Below are 17292 nucleotides of genomic sequence, written 5' to 3' on the forward strand. Positions count from 1 at the left end.
AATATTTATGCAAATTTTAGGAGCAGAAAGAGTTTTAGTAATTTATAGTTATGGGTACATGGAATGATACAAACTATGTCCGACTTTAGTAGAGTAGTTAACTCTGGGAAAGAAAGAAGGAAATGAATTTTTACCTAGGTCTTCTAAACTTTCTATCTTTGAAAAGAAAGAGTGCTATGAAGCAAATGTGGCCAAATGTTAATATGAATTGAATATTGGTTGTGTGCACAAAAATGCCATATTTTCTGCATTGTTCTTGTATGTTTAAAATGTTTCATACAGAAAAAGTGTGTGCGTGTGTGTGTGCGTGTGTCTGTGTGTGTGTGTGTGTTTGGAAAGACTAGGGAAAGAAAATAGAATAGTCAGTGTACAAAAGGGTGATGAAAAGTTCCTGATGAGACAGAAGTGTCATCATTAGCTCTGTTCTTCTGATGAAAATGTTTATTAGCTAGTTATAAAAAGTTACTATATTAAGATGAGGGAAATTAATGAAGCATTATCTTTACATTAATTTTTTTCTAAGTGAAGTACATCAATGGTCATTTAGGCATGAACCAAAAAAAAAGTTATTTTAAATTGTCTGGTCCCTGTCCTTCAGATGCAATCAGCTTCAGTCCATTTTGTTAAGTGATTGGACCTTATCTTTTTGGTACATCACAAATGAAGGAGATCCTGCTGCTTTTAGTTTTGCTTATATTAAATCCTTGATGGCTTCACAGCTGACTGACAGGAGTGGATAGGACACAGGATTGGATCCTTGAAAATTCAACCTTTGGCAATGACTTCTTATACGTTGGACACGTGGCTTGACTTCTCTGGATCTCTGTTCTTATGTCTTTCAAATGACAATAATAATATTGACCACCAAACACTACTTTTAAAATATACTTCTTTTCTTAGATGCCCACCATTAGATAAACACAGTAAGCTTATAATAATGGTGTCATTGCAACCTATAACATGAGATTCCCTTAGGGGCAAAAACCACTTATATAAGTTCTTTTGATACACCCATCAACTAAAGTCTCTTGGGAGAGGCTCAAGACTGATCTGCTTCATACTGAAAATTTTGAAAGCATAATATAATTTTAAAGTATTGATTATATTTTAAGATTGATCATCACCTAGCTTGGAGCATTAGCTATTTAATTTGCAATGAGACTTAGTAATAAACATGGCAGAACCATTGGGAAAAATTCAATCATTTATTTAACTTTCAGAATGACTGCTCAGGTATCTGAGTACAAATTATGGGTATACATTGTGTTAGATGGTTAATTTTAGAAACAGCTCAAGACCAACCCCTTGAGAGCACATTTACAGATAAATGCACAAAAAATAAAGAGAGGAGGCTGCTTATACATAGTTTAGAAACTACATGAATCTGCAAATGTACATAGCACAACATCTCTGAAATGCCTTATGTTCCAAGAAGCTGCTGATCTGTTTTCATTAGGTTAATCAGTTCCTGCTTAAAATATGTGCTAATCAGTACTCAACTGCTTAGTTGGCCACCTCAGGTGAAGCTCCAGGTGCTCATTACTAATGAAAAATTGCCAAAGAAAAGCTTAAAAATACCCATATATGGAAATATATAATTTTATAATATACATTATAATTTTACTTAGACATTAATATGTTACAGCAAAGTTAATATGCCATTTTACTTTTACATTTCAGTTCAATTTCTCTAGCAGAACAGGAATGAAGTTAGAACATGATTTTCTGTGCTTATTTCAAGGTGATTTATACTTTTCTGTTGATCAAAATAGGCACATAGTTGCCATGGAAAAGATATTTCTATGCCTAAAATTACCTTCAGAAAGTTTGTACTTGAGGGCTCAGAAGAGTAAAACCTTGTCATGTAACTTGATACTTTTTAGTAAAACAACAATCAACACAAATAGTCAGCAAATGGCACTCTCTAAACATTACCCTCAGTTGGGTAGAAAAAGTGTTTTCCACCCCATGCCTTTCTCCTTCAGTGGAAAACACACGCACTTAGATAAACACATCATCTTTTGTCTTTTTGGTTAAAGAAAGGCAAAACAGGGAGCAAACAGATCAGCAATAGAATTTAAACTAAACCTAAACCCAGCTACAATACTTAGGGAGCTTGGATTCTGTAAATAAAAGGAAGGACTCCTGCAAAGGTAAAAAGACTTCCTCGGCATGCAACATGTGTTCCCTGTTATTAGGAAAAAGTGGACAAAACATAGCGCAGAGGAGCACCAATCATACACAATTGCTTCTGTACTATTCCTGGTAGCCTGGGGTTTCTCAAAATCTCTACATGCACAGCATAGGTTGTGACCCATCTTGGCTAGCAGGTGAGTGATGTGGCTGCCTCTTTCTGTGAATGATAAAGAAAGAAGGAATGGACTTGGAGAGGGATTTGATAGACATGGAATCAACATACCACCTACTGGTCCTTTTACCTGTGGTCAATGTTCACTATGTATTTATCACCTCAGATGCTCTCAAACCACTGTCCACTTACTAAACAGGAAGGCATGTGATGCCAGCATCATCTTAACAGAAATAGAGGCCCTCCTTGGGGTTATACGAATTCTGAAAGATCTCTAAATGAAGACTACAGGACATATTAAGAACATGTTGAGTAACTTTGTCTCTAATGCATAATCTCTGTAGGTTGGCTTTTTTTTTTTGTAGTTTTTCAGTAGCAAGTTATGTTTGTAATTGAATGCTTAGCCTCTAGAAAGTAAATTGATTCCCTAAAAATATTCCAAAGTGTACAGCATTTAATCTCATACTTGTAGTATTATCAGGACTGGGTATAGGCAAAATCATGACAAGTGTTTCCCTTCAGTTTCCCTTAGTTTTCTAGGTCTCTTCTGATATTTCTTCCTCATAACGCCTTGAGATTTCTGTGCTCTCAGTCTACTGCCATGTAGATTTCTGTGCTCTCAGTCCATATTACCATGGCCCAATACCTAGTGTACCTTCTGATACAAAGTATATGCTCAATAAGTATTTCTGAAATGAATAATTGAACAAATGAGACACCCCTGAAGACTGACAATTCCTCAGGGCTCTGCTCAATGACAGAAGAAATCAGACGAATACGTGTGCTTGAAACAATCAAAGTCAATATGCGCATGTCACCCATCTTTACTCACAAGCAGCAGGTTCCTTTGCTGATGCTCTATTTATGAAAAGGAAACCAAGCTGGAAGTTGAATGACAATTACACTGGGCCTTAGCTTGGGATGCCTTAAGAAAACATCATAGACTGGGTGGCTTAAATAACAGACATTTGCTTTTTCACAGTTTTTGAGGCTGGAAGTCTGACATCAGGGTAACAGTATGATCAAGTTTTTCGTGTGGGGTCTCTTCTGGCATGCAGATAGCCACTTTTTTACTGTGTATTCACAGGGTGGAGAGGGAGGGAGCAAGCTCTCTGGTGTCCCTTTTTATAGGAATACGAATTTCATCATGAGGGCCATACCATCATGACCCCATCTAAACCTAATGACTTCCCAAACACCCCACCTCCAAATACCATCACATGAAGGGTTAGGACTTCAACATATGAATTTTAGGAGGGACATAATTTAATCCATAGCATACTGGTTTCATTTTTAAGCTAATTAACAAGGATTTCTAGCCCAAAGTTCATAGTGCAAGGGGACTATGTTCTTCTGTATTGAACTATACAGAAGTCCTTGACATTATACTGTTAGTCATTCCATTCATGGTCCCTTAGATCAAATGATGCTATTTCCTGCAGAATCCTACCTCTTCTCTCAAATCTCAGGTCCTTTCATCAAGCATGAACAAACTCATAGTCATGAACGCCTTTAATGCACTTTATGCTGTCATTCAGAGTATCATTTTTGCCTTGTCCAAGCTTGAGTGCAAGCTGTAACAAGTGATCATGTACTAGGTATTTTTACTGGCATACCACCCATGTTAGAATTAGATCATCAACAGTACACCTGTAATAAAAAATTAAACTTGTTCTCTTTAAGCACTGTTTCTTTAAAAATGAGATCCTGTCATTCAAGATGCATTATTTTCCACTTTTTCAAACCTGTGTGAACTTCATTAACTTCCTGAGCAGTTTTGCCAAGCATTCTGCTCATCTAGAGCCACTTGTTGTTACTGCTATTTGTAACAGCTTCAGTACTTGAGAGTTTAAAGAATGTGCTGCTTGCCACTCCATTCAGAGCCTAGAAGTATATTAACTACAGCTGATTCCTGTTGCCTCCCGCTCCCTACTCCTTTCACCATATCAACCATTTAAGAGATCTACTCCTCACCTCAGGAATCCTCGCTAGTGATTCGTCAGCCAATTTGAACAATGCATGGAGTTGTTCATTTATAAGTAGAATTAATACATTTATTCTTCACATATTTCATAAAATACTGCAACAGTCCATTGGGAGGAAATACAGATTTTTAGCTCCCTTTTTTTTCCCCAGGAAAATTGCTGTTGTTTTAAAGGATGGGTCCAAACTTGTTTGTGTTTCTTCTTCATAACCCCACAGAATTCCCGATGCAGATTTCAGCTGGGCTTCCCCACCTCTTAAGGAGTATCATTTGGTGCTTGTAGTTCCATTAACTGAGGTGCCTACTTTCTTTAGTGTTTTCTTCATTTTGTGTAGTTTAACTACGTTGAAGTTTTATATTTTATGTTCCTTTCCTCCTTCTATGCTATAGGAATGCAAGGAACAGATGCATTCAATGATTCATTATAATTAACAGCCAGAGTGAAATCACGAACTTCATCTACTTCTCAGCTTCCTTGTTTTATTCACAGGGGAGCCACATTATGCACGAGTGGCTCCTCTCACCCTCTTCTCTAGATGCACAGTTTATGTAAGAGACTCATCTTTTTCTACTTCAGTGCTGTGTGGAATCGTTAGTTAGATACAGGCAAAGCCACTCCTTTAGTGCTGTCTCTAGAGTTGATGGCACCAGATCTTTTTAGCCAAGTAGAAAGCAATTTTCAAGGGCATAAAAATAAGTGTTTTCCTATTTATGGCACACAAACTATTGTCATATTGTATTCCAGGTTATCATTTCCAATGTATTTAATCAATTCCAAAATCTATTGCCAGGCAAATAGACACAAGATGGACCCAAGTCATTCTCAAGTTCTTATAAATGCATGGGCTACAGTCTAGAGAGCTACATTTGATCACTAAGAGGAAGTTCCCCTTCTGTAACACTGCCTTTGGTGCTCCCAGCAGTAGTCTCTTGGTCTTGATGGACTGTGTGGTTGATGGGGGTGGTAATCATGGTGGAGGGGAAGGGGTGACCATATTTTTGTGCTATGTTTTGAGTGCTTCCAGTAAAAAATTATGTACATTGATAGCTAATGATAGGTAAGGCTTTTAACCACAGGCCCTTCCACAGAACTAATATTTCATGCTGAAAAATAATATGTCGCTGATTGTGGAAACCTGGCAAATATGAATAAAAGTTGCACTGAAGGTAAAATATGCTATTCACCTGGTTCCCTGAAATAGACTGTCAATTGGTGGTGTATTTTTAGGGAAGTACCTTCAGTTAAGTTGATGCAGATGGTATTTATTTTAATATATTTACATTTCATTCTGTCTCCCTATCACTCCTGACCCCCTACTGTTTCTCAACATGAGGACCATGGACCACCTACATCAGAATCACCTGTGAAACTTGTTAAAACTACAGATTCATAGACCTATCACAGGCCATGTAATACAAAATTTCTGGGGTTGTGGCCTAGAAACTCGTATGTATAAGAAGCACCCCAGGTGACTAGTAGGGCCATTATTACTGGAGAATCACTGCATCCTTGGAGGAGATGGGGTAAAAATAAAAGAAACATGTTTAATTATTCTAAAATTCAAAAATTACATATTCTCTAATTTTCAAAACACTTAGATTAATTTTGGACTTGAGGTTCTAAAAAAGTAATGCTATACCAAATAAATAAAAGGTAATTCCCTTTCAATCTTTCACACTTTTAACTAAGACACACATCTAGCACACTGCCAGCATTTTTCCTAGACCACTGTTTCTCAAATTTTAATGTGCACACAAATCATCTGGGACTCTTGTTAAAATCCAGACTTTGATTCAGTAAGTCTTCAGTGGGCCCTAGATTTTGTTTTTCTAACAAGGTCTCAGATGATACAGATGCTGCTAGTCTGTGGACCATCCTTTGAGTAACAAGATCATGTAGCATGTAAGGGGACTCTTTGGGCTTTTAGTTTGTGTAAATTTGCAGAAACTCTGTAATATGTAATGTGTAGTAACATTATTTTCTGCAAACAAAAAGCTGCATTAAGGTCCTGTATTCAGAGCATCAGATAAGTCCCTTGGTTTTTCTTTCTCTAACACAAGTAACCTAGAGAGACTTACATTGCTTTGAATGCCCTGAGTGATTAAGGATTACAAAATAAATATAGGACCTTCGAGCAAAGCAAGGAAAATACACCAGGACTTACCTCCCTCCCACTTTTTAAGATTAGGTAGGGATATTGCAGGGTGTGATGGGGCATGTATGGAAGCACGTGGGGTAGATATCCTAGAGAAAAGTCTGGCAGGTTGGGAGAGTTATGGGTTAGTGGATAGAGTGGGGGTCAGGGAGAAGAGAGGAGAGTACAATGTTTCAGGCACCAGGAACAGGTTATACAAAGGCTTAGAAGTAATAAAACCTTTGCATGAATATGCACCTGACCAAATTGTAGCCTTCATAGAGAATATATTTAATGTATTCAGATCCAGAGGGGAGGGTAGTATGGAATTTCAGGCTTCGTGGCAATAGTACAAATACTTCTTCTTAGGGGGAGTGGGGTAGTTGGAAGGAGGTTAGGAAGAGATATGCCCCACATCATGCTAGGTATAAGCCTTGCCCATGATACAATGCAGGGAAAAAAGTAACCTTTAGTACTTTTGTCCTGCTAGGAAATTGCTGACCTGCTTTTGTTTGATTGGGAAGAAAAACGACATTGGTGGGTGTCAAGCAGCAGGTGGTGACCAGTTTCTTTAAAGACAACATATGAAACACTGAAAATTTATTTCCCAATAAACTTGACTTTCTGAGCTGAACTGCAAAAAAACTGCCATACAATAAAAGGATAAGGAACAAGGATATTTCCAATTGCCATTAAATATAATCCAAGTGAAGTGATTCACCGTGGCTCAGGTGCAGGTTCCCCATCAATACAATTTATAAGGGTTCAGCTTCCAAAACTACACTTCCATTTGACAGTAATTTCCTTTTTTATTTTGTTTTGTTTTAAGTTGACTACAATTTTCAATCACAGTTATCAGTTCATCACCTGGATGAAGGTGACCCAGCAGTCCTTCTTTATCTAATTCCTGAGATGTCCTTAGATTATCTTTCACAAGCAAAATTAACAATGATAACAGGAAAAATAAATTAATTCAAAGATGAGGGTTTATCAAATGCCATCTTCTGAGGGCTGCATTTTTTTATTAAACATGAATCAAATAATCTTTTGAAAAAAGAGATCTGGTTATCCAGAATTATCTTTTTCCCCACTGCATGACTAATTCCACAATCTTAATAAGCTTCTAATGATAAGTTTTATAAATAAAGCTGCCATCAGTTTGCCAGCCAAGTGTATTCTTGCAATATTTTTGAGATACATTTGTATTTTTAAGAGGAATTAAAATTTTCATCAAATTAATTAAAAGGAACGATGTAACATTAGCATGGTAAACATTAAAATAAGTATTTTACAGCTAAGTAATGCTAATGCTAGGAACGATAGTTCTTAAATTAACATTTCTTTATGTGTGGAAATGTCAGTGAGTGTTTTAAGAGAAAAGAGTTCTCAAAACAAATAAATTTGGACAACTTTGTGTTGAACACATCTGTATAGGTTTCTTTATTAAAGGACTTCTCAGAGCCTTTAAATATGCTAGTATGTACTCTCAGTCACCAAGAGTGGTCTATGGTAAGCAGCACTTCCTGAATATATGGGCTGTTTTGCTTTCGAGTCTAGTATAAAACTCGGGCTTCACTATAACATATTTTGGGAAATTAGAACATATTTGAAATAATAATTTACTTCTAAACTTAAGAAAGAATATAAATCTTGTTTAATCATTCCCTTTAAAAATTGTTTGTGTACAAAATACCTTCAAATCTTTCAAAACACTACTGATGTTCTACAATCAGCAACTTTCAGCGTTGGCAGTGTAGTGTGTTCGTAACTTCTGTATTGGACATGTAATTCAGGGTGATTAAACCAATTGGTCTAAGCCAAGATTACCACTTTACATGATCGATCCACAAATTGTAGACATAATTAATTGAATGTGTGTGTGTGCGCAAAACAGAAAGCATGGAGTAAGGTTTATTTGCTTGTTGTCTTCCTCTCATGTATTCTCATTCAAAAGAGAACAAATAAATGGGAGTAGTCAGAATATAGCTGTCAGAAATTGGATAAAACTGAGTTTTTCTGCAGCATTTGTAATTACTTTCAGAAGACTGGACAAGAAATGCAAGTCTCCATAAATCACAATGGTTAGGCTTGAGCCTTAAGATTCTGAGTAGGCTTTGTAATCAGCAAATTGAAAAATCTCCATGCAGCTCCATCAGTGGCATTCTACAAAATATCCTTTGGCATTATTATATATTATCAAGACAATTGTATTTCTTTGGTGGGGGTGTGAATTGTGACTCATTTTATGATAGCTATCAGCGGGCTTTTTAGTACTCTGATAGATAACCTAGTTTACAGACCTATTTTACTTGTTTTAAGGGGTCTCTAATCATGTAATCACAGGTGCTTTGGAAATGGCTTTGAAGAAGGACTCTTAGAGCTGTTGAGTTAATAACATGCATTATCAACATTCCCTGCTATTTTTTTTATGCTTCTAAAACGTTCACTCTCTAAATGAGCTATTCTCGTTCTCTCTTTCTTCCTCCCTCCCCATACATGCAGGTATGTGTGCATAATGTGGGCTAAATTTGAATGACTACTCTAATTTATACATCTCTTGATATCATGCAGCCCTGGAAGTATTTTTCAAAAATTGTTAGTGTACCTAAATTTTCTGTGGCCAGCCAAATGAATACTGCCCCTCTCAATAGTTTCCAGGGCTCTTTCACTCCTACTCATCCCCATCTTCAATGACCTCTATTGCACCTCCTATCAGGTTCCTAAGAGTAACACATTGCTGATTTGGGAAAAGACCTTAATGTGGACAAAAATGAGACTCTCAAATAAACACTGTTGCTAGGATCGTAAACATATCTGGTCTTTTTGGAGGACATTTTACCAGTATTTAAATAGCAGATAGCTTCCATTGTTTTCCTATCAAAAATTAAATGTATATACCCTTTGACCCATCAATTCCATTTCAAGGGAATCTATTACTGCAGGATAATTCCCACAGGTACATAAATATATACATACATAGAATTCATTGTAGTGTTGCTCATAAAAGTAAAAAATGGGAAATCTCCTAATTGCTCATACATAGTAAAAAAAATCAAGCAACAGAGGCAGATCTATCTATACTGACATAGATATTCAAGAAGCATTGTTTAAAAAAGAATAAAGCAAGTTACAGAACACACATATAACGTGATCTCATTTACATTTAAAAAATATTACAGAAGAATAAGTATCAAACTATTATCCTTGAGCGCTTCTGGATAGGGGAAGGTGTAAAGACAAGGGGGAGGTGGAGAATAAATTACTTTTTCATTTTATATTGTTGTATGGTTTAATTTTTCTTGTTTTACAAAAAGCATATAATCATGTGTTACTTATATAATTAATATTTTTAAAGTAAAATTATCCTTCAATAATCTCCAAAATATTAGTTTCAAGAGTCATAGATTCAGGAAAAAGAAATATGAAGTATTTGCAGGTTAAATTAGGCATGTTAAACTATTATCAAGGGATACTACCCATTATTTCTCTTAAGACTTAGGCTAGTGAATTGTCTATTATTTCTTTGAGTATTGTGGCACAAAGACCCTAAGATGGCCCCCATATGTATGCCATTTATAATCCCTTCCCTTTTAGTTTGAGTACAATCTGTGACTTGATTATAATCAATAGAAGACAGCAAAGGTGGTGGGATATCACTCTCACAATTATATTACCATATACATATAGGACTTATTTTACTAGTATGTAGTAAAATTCTGCCTCTTTCTTTCTTTTTCTGTCTCTCTTTCTCTCTGCTGCTAGCTTAGACAAAGCTGCCATGCTGTGAGTAGGCCTACGGAAAGGGCCATATGACAAAAACTGAAGAACAGTCTCTAGTAGTGGAGAGTAACCCCTGGCTGACAGCCAACAGGAAAATAGAAACTTCAGTCCTACAATCAAATGAACTGAATTCTGCCAAGAAGAGCATCATGATTTCAGTCCAGTGAGACGCTGAGCAGGGGACCCAGTAGATGTGTCCAGACTCCTGACTCATAGCAATTGTGAGATAGTAAATTGTTGTTTTAAGTCCTTAAATTTGTGATAATTTGTTACTCAGCAGTGAAAGACTAACACAAGTACCTTGTTCTAATATTCTGTCTGATGTCATACTAACCAGTGGAAGACAAGAGAAAGCACTCAATCAGCTATTTTGTTTACTACTTGCTGATACTAAACTACTACCAAATGTAGACACCTGAACTTTATAAATCACTTTCTATTGTTAGCCATCATCCTATACATTTATAGTTCTTACTCACACTACTTATCCTCACACTACTCCTGTGAAATGGCCACAGATTAGGATATTGTGGCTTTAAGAGGTTACAAAATTTGCCCAAGGCGGCAAGGCTAGTAGTCAGCTATACCAGGATTTATATCCAAAGCCTGTGTTTAATGGAATAAAAAAGAATGAAAAAGAAACAATCCAATATTTGAAATCCTACTTCCCTTTCAGAAAATACTTCAAAAATATAGTAGACCTAATTCTACCTCTCTTCTCCCAAATCTGTTACATTTTCCAGCCCTCATTTTCAGTGACTTAAAATAAAAACCCAGTTCAGAGTTACTCTGCTAGAGCCTCACTACAATGTGGCTCATTATCACACAGCTTTATATATTCTGCTATTCATATAATTTCCTTTTTGATTTATACCTGAATACGGTAGTGGCTGGAAACCCATGTTAGAGGTAGTTCTGTTCCTTAATAACAGAAGATTGGTGACTTTTTAAGTTCATACAGGCTTTCTTTTAAGGAAGTAAACTCTACAAAAAAAAAAAAAGCCAGGAGCACAGAGTTGCATACTAGGATATGGCACTATCAATGTAATCATCAATAGGCAGGTTGAGATAAACATCATACTGACAGGATATGTAGCTGAAGAAGGCCAGAGGAGGAATGACTCGATTTTATTTTTCCCACGGACAAAGGCAGAAACAGTGTCATGATGAACAAATTAAAGTCCTACCACAAAGCATTTGTACAATGTGCCATGCCAGAAAGCAAAGGGCAAACCACTAATCTCAGCAGATAATAATTAGAAAAAATACTATAGAAAAAAAACAAGAATACTAGGATGAATGGACGTTAGGAAATATCACTATCAATTGTGATGACTCTTCTAGAATGTGCATTTTGACTGATTTTATAGGGTGTGATTTTTCTAACCACAGGCATTTAGAATTGGCATTCAAGCACTATGAGAGCCAAGTTTAATTAACTTAACCTTCTGAGTAAAGAGACAGCCAGAGAGCAAGAAGAACTTCCAACGCCATAGCTACAATTTGCTGCAATTTGCTCTTCAAACTGCAGAATCATATGCACTGCTGTTTTTATTGCCTCTTCACCTTATCAGCCAAAAATTGTTGCCACATCAACAAAATGACCTCTGTGATCCAAGTTTTATCCTACCTATGACTTTCTCTCTTCTTTTCTGTTTTCCTGTCTGAATCAGTACAATATCTAATTTGGCACCTGAGATCAGAGACTGAGGTCAAGAGGAAAATCTTGACTTTTATAAATCACTTTCTGTATGTCGGGCACTGCCCCATGCATTTACATCCCTTATCTCAGTCCTTATTTACAGGACTCCAGGAGAAGTCCTTTGAATGATATAGGACAATACAAGAGTATAAATCAGATTATTCTCGAGGAATTAGAAAACTTCAGTTTAGACTTAGTAATTTTAGGATAAGAATGGGTAGAAAAGTATCTAAGGGGCATGTATGTGCATATGCATATAAATACACAATACAATAGCAAGTTCATGATATTTAGGAAATCCACAATCAAGCTCAAATCTCCCTGTCCCAATGTCCATCTCACTATTCTACTTTAGCTATCTTTTCATATTGGCTCAGAGCATAATCCTCAAGTGAAATACTGGATCCTTGCCTCTTGACTTATCCAAAAACCATTTAACCTTGAGAGCTGCTTCCTCTGTGCAGCCTTCCCTGATGATCCAACCCCATGAAGTAATCTTGATTGCTTGAATTTCTCCATTCTTGGTCCATTTCTATCATATGATCATCATATCATACCTTGCACTATTTACTGTTTTAAGTACGTGTGCTATCTCCTTAGCTAGACTATCTTAATTACTTGAGGGCTGGGGGCTCACAGTTCAGTGAAAAGATAAACATGCAAACAAAGTTTTTAAAACACAATGTCAATATGTTTTTTTTTTCATAGAGATATATGATATAGAATGCTCTAAGGTGAAAAACCAAGGTGACTTACTTTGTGAAATTTAGAGATCTACAGAGGAGCTGCTATCTGAACTGGCTATTGAATAGTGCTTAGAAGTTTGTCAGATATAATGGAAGAAAACTGACATTCTGGGTAAAAGAAGCTGTAGGTCTGGAGTTGAGAAAGTGTGTGGTGTAGTTGGAGAAAAATGAATAAAGTTACCTGTAGAGTTTTAAGATGTTGGAAAGGTAGGTTGAAGCTAGGCTTTATGGAGTAAAAAGTTTATCTGAGAGTACAAAGGACAGTCATTGAGTTTCAAGAGGGGACAAGTATGGGAAGATTTGCATTGGCTAAGGTATTTATGGTGACAGTATAAAAGCTTGATTGGATTTGGGCAGGCCTGAAGGTAGAAAAAAATCAGGTAACTATTATTATATCACGTGAAAAATTATGAGAGCTGGAGATAAGGCAGAGGTGAAGAAGATGGAGAAAAAGGAATATGTTAGAAATGGAATTAGAAAGTAGAGTTATTAGAACTTGGAACAGAATTGGAGGCAGGGGAGAAGAAGGAGCCTAGAATAAATAAAAAGTGTGTATATCTTGAGAGACTGAGTAGATGTTGATGCCATTAATTAAAACAAGGCATTTGGGAAGAAGAGAGGGTACTGAATTATTGTTGGTTATGTTGAGTTTGAAAAACATACAAGCCATCTAGTATATATCCAATATGCAGTTAGAAACAGTTCTGGAAAAAAGTAGGGACTAGAGATCTAGACTGGGAAGCCACTGGCAGTGTTTTAAAAACATGGATATGGATTATACTTCTCATAAAAAGAGTACAAGGAAGAAAAGGTTCAAGGACAGATACCTGGTGAACACTGATACCTTTCAAGGGTGGAATGAAAAGGAAACATCAGTGAAGGAGTCTAAAAAGACTGGATAGCCCAGATAAATCATTTTTCTTAAGGGAACAATTGTACAATTACACTAACTTCTACTAAAAGTAGGATGAGACCTAAAATGAGGAGTGGATTTAGCCATAATCTCAACAATGATCTTTAGGGCTGTAATAGCCTAGTGGAAATAGAAGTCAAATTACATTTAATTCATTCAATAAATACTCATTTTGTGCCTACTATGTGTCAAACTTTGTTTTAGTTGGTAAGAATTCAGGCAAAATCCTTGCCCTATGGAGTTTATATTCTATTGGAGAAGGCAGATAATTAATGAGAAAAATAAGTCAAGGCATGTTAGATAATCACAAGGGCCAAAGACAAAGTTAAAGCAAGAAAAGAGAAACAGGAAGTAATTGTGTAGGTATAGTATCTGAAGCTGTGATTTTAAATAATGTGATCATGGAAGACCTCACAGAGTAGGTCATATTTGGGCAAAAGGCCTGAATAAAATAAGTAGCAACCCATGAAGACTGAGGACTAAATGGTAAACGAGGAAGTATTTATGTTGGAATAGAGAGATTAATAATGCAAATGAGAAGGCATTGAAAGTGTAAGCTCCAGAGGAGGTGGGGAGTGTATGGGATCAAAAACACAGAAGGAGAGTTGACAATGAAAAGGGGAAAGGACATTTCTGACTGTGAAACGTGTGGTAAGACTAAGTATAAATAGAGGTATATTTAATGTAGGGTGGCAGGGAATGGAGGGGACTTCATGATTGATGGCCTTATTTTTCTATGAGGTAGAAAGCAACATTTTCTGCTCTCTGTGAAGGTGTGGGTGGAATAAGTACTTCAGAGAGAATATCATTAGCACAGTAAGAAATGGGAACTAGAATGGGAGCTGACTTAAGAACCAAAATCGGGACAGGTGGGCAGTTTTAAGGGCTTGACTGAAGTTGGGTATTATGAATTTGCAGTGGCACCAGTCAATCAGGTATGTGGTTTTCTTTGGCAGAAGCAGTATAATGAGAGAAAGAAGAAGAAAAAAATGAAAGAAAACATCAAGGAAAGCTGATTAATGGTTGAGAATTGGCAAGATGGTGCAATACAAGAGTGTCAATGAGTTAATGGCTGAAACAGGGTTAGTAAGAGAGAGAGCCTGAAAAGGTTTACGAAATAGATAGGTAGCTAGGGAGGTATGAGGGCCTTGATGAGACCAGAAGTGATTCAGTGAGAGTGAAGGTGGGGGAGAAGAGGAAATGAATTGTGGAAATGGAGTGAAGGCAACAATTAGTGGCCAGAGAGAGGTCAAGAAAGTATGAAGTTAGGGTTTCAGATGAACTGCCTGTCAGAAAATAGAGGCAGATAAAATGGAAAGAAATAATGGCATTTGCAACAACTTGGATGGAGATGGAGACCATTATTCTAAGTGAAGTAACTCAGGAATGGAAAACCAAACATAGTATGTTCTCACTTACAGGTGGGAGCTAAGCTATGAGGATTGAAAGGCATAAGAATGATATAATGGACTTTGGGGACTCAGGGGAAAGTGTAGGAGGTGGGTGAGGGATAAAAGACATTGGGTACAGGGTAAACCACTCAGGGGACAGGTGCACCAAAATCTCAGAAGTCACCACTGAAGAACTTATCCATGTAACCAAACACCACGTGTTCCCCCAAAACTACTGAAATTTTAAAAAAAAGAAAATGGAGGCAGATTATTTCAGATAGATATTTTTCCTAACAGAAAAGTAAATTTATCAGTCCAAACCAAAAACAAGGATGAGTATAAGTCTAGCACATATAGCATCATTCTTTTGGCTCAAGAAACATTAAAATGCCAAATATAAGAAGTTTACTGCAATAGGACAACAGAAAATATGTTTCATAAATACTATCTGGGAAAGAAATTTCAAAATCTTAAGACATAACTTCAGGTAAACACACAGCCTAAACTGTTGTTTGGAAAAATAGTGGGAAACATTTAAGTTTAAGTAAAGATTTTCAAAATAGAAAAACGCACTTACCAAGTAGGAAAAACTTATTCAATAAACATAGCATGAGTTCAACTGTACTGCATTAAACTCTGCCTGGTAGGATAATAGAAAAATATAAAATTGAATTGGATTAAAAATTATCTTTTTCGCAAATGGACACGTAATGAATATTTTGTACTTGGAGACTGAATGTTAGCCAACATTCTCTAAAGAAAACAAAATCATTTATTCAAGTCCAGTTTATAGTCTCATTACCTATGTAATTTTCATTATTGTTATTTTGAGATGTTCTGGCTTAATTAAAGTTATTAGTGCCCATGAATAAGTGCAAGTGTATTTGGCGTTTCATAGGTCTGTGATACTTTCATATATTTTGCATTTGACAACGGGGATCTAAGCTTTTATGTATTTACTTTCACAAGTCATAATTCTTAATTGAGATCAGGATAAGACTTCACTATAGAAACATATTCTACACTTTTATTTATGACTTTTCTGTCTTTTCTCTTTTCTTACCTGATTTGGGAATTATCTGCTATTTACAAAGCATATATACAAAACCAATTTTCTGAGCTATTATTGGGCATGACTTAAATGCACTACTTTGTGTGAAATTCTCCACCCACGGCAATAATAATCCCACACAAAAATGACTAAAATGAAGTGCTTGATTGAGCTTTTATGATTAACCATGCTGGAAACATAGACTTAAAAAAGAATAGTGTTTGAATAAGTAAAATAGAGATGTGTAACAAGAAAGGTTCTACTACTTTCACTTTCTTCCTTTTTAGGGTTCCTTGAACCCTTCATTGTATGTGGTTATTGCTTGATCTTCATTTTTCAATCTACAATTAAGTTCTCTGAAAGTGCAGGGTAACAGGTAAAGAGGAAAGAAGCAAAGTTGAAGTTTCTGCCCGTCTCTATAATTCAGTTTGGTGTTTCCTGTCAATTGTACATTTTGGATTCTTCCGGAAATGATAGCCACAAGTACAAAAGAGATAGGAAGACTGTGGAAGTAGAAAAATAAAGAAAAGAAGAAAGGAATATTTGTGTATAGAAGGCAGGAAAATACTTTGGAGGAGTTTTCCCAACTTGTATGTGTTTGTGGAGAAGTGTGGGAAGAGAAAAAGGAAGAAAGTCAGCAATGAAGTCACCATAGGAAGAGAGTAAGAGTACCCTTCTATTTAGGAACTATGAAGGAGTGTTAGGTAAGGTGGTGGGAGTTTCAGGTTTTTTTTTTTAATAGGTCACCATCATATGTAATATTATCATTTTGTGTCCTACAGACACATTTTATTCACTGGCATTTCAATTCCTACTGCCAATTTTCCTTCCTTCTAGAATATAAGCTGTTTAAAGCCAAATTTAGAGAAGCAAGTCATATGAGAAATGAATCTGAACTGTCTTTCAGGTTATTCTATCACTCTCCTTGGGAATATTTTGCTTATACTTCCTTGGGACTTGTCACTCCAGAGAAATCTTGTCGCCTTAAGGCATCCTTTAAAATACAGAGGGAAAGGTCCATTACAGTACCCTCTGTATTTTAAAAGATGCCTTAAAACGCCTTGCATTTAAGTTATATACATTAGATTAAAATACCTTAAACTATTAGATGAAAATATTAGATCGAAAAACTTAAACATTATATTAAGATGCCCTAAATTCCTTATAATGCCTTATATTTAAGTGGTACATTTTACATTCCTACTACAAAAGAAATGTTATGAGTCATAACAGGAAAGTTAATTCCCAAAAGAAGGGAATACTATTCATAGCACAGTTACTC

The 17292-nt window shown here is 36.1% G+C and overlaps 1 non-coding gene across 1 annotated transcript; it reads right to left on the reverse strand.

The window, feature by feature from the left end:
- Positions 1 to 16999: 16999 nt before the first annotated feature.
- Positions 17000 to 17058, reverse strand: MIR7207 (microRNA mir-7207). The gene has a single exon (NR_128397.1). It is a non-coding gene; the product is annotated as a microRNA mir-7207 (primary transcript).
- Between the last annotated feature and the right edge of the window lie 234 nt (positions 17059 to 17292).

Source organism: Macaca mulatta, chromosome X, assembly GCF_049350105.2.
Source record: "Macaca mulatta isolate MMU2019108-1 chromosome X, T2T-MMU8v2.0, whole genome shotgun sequence".
In the NCBI taxonomy this organism is placed as follows: Eukaryota; Metazoa; Chordata; class Mammalia; order Primates; family Cercopithecidae; genus Macaca; species Macaca mulatta.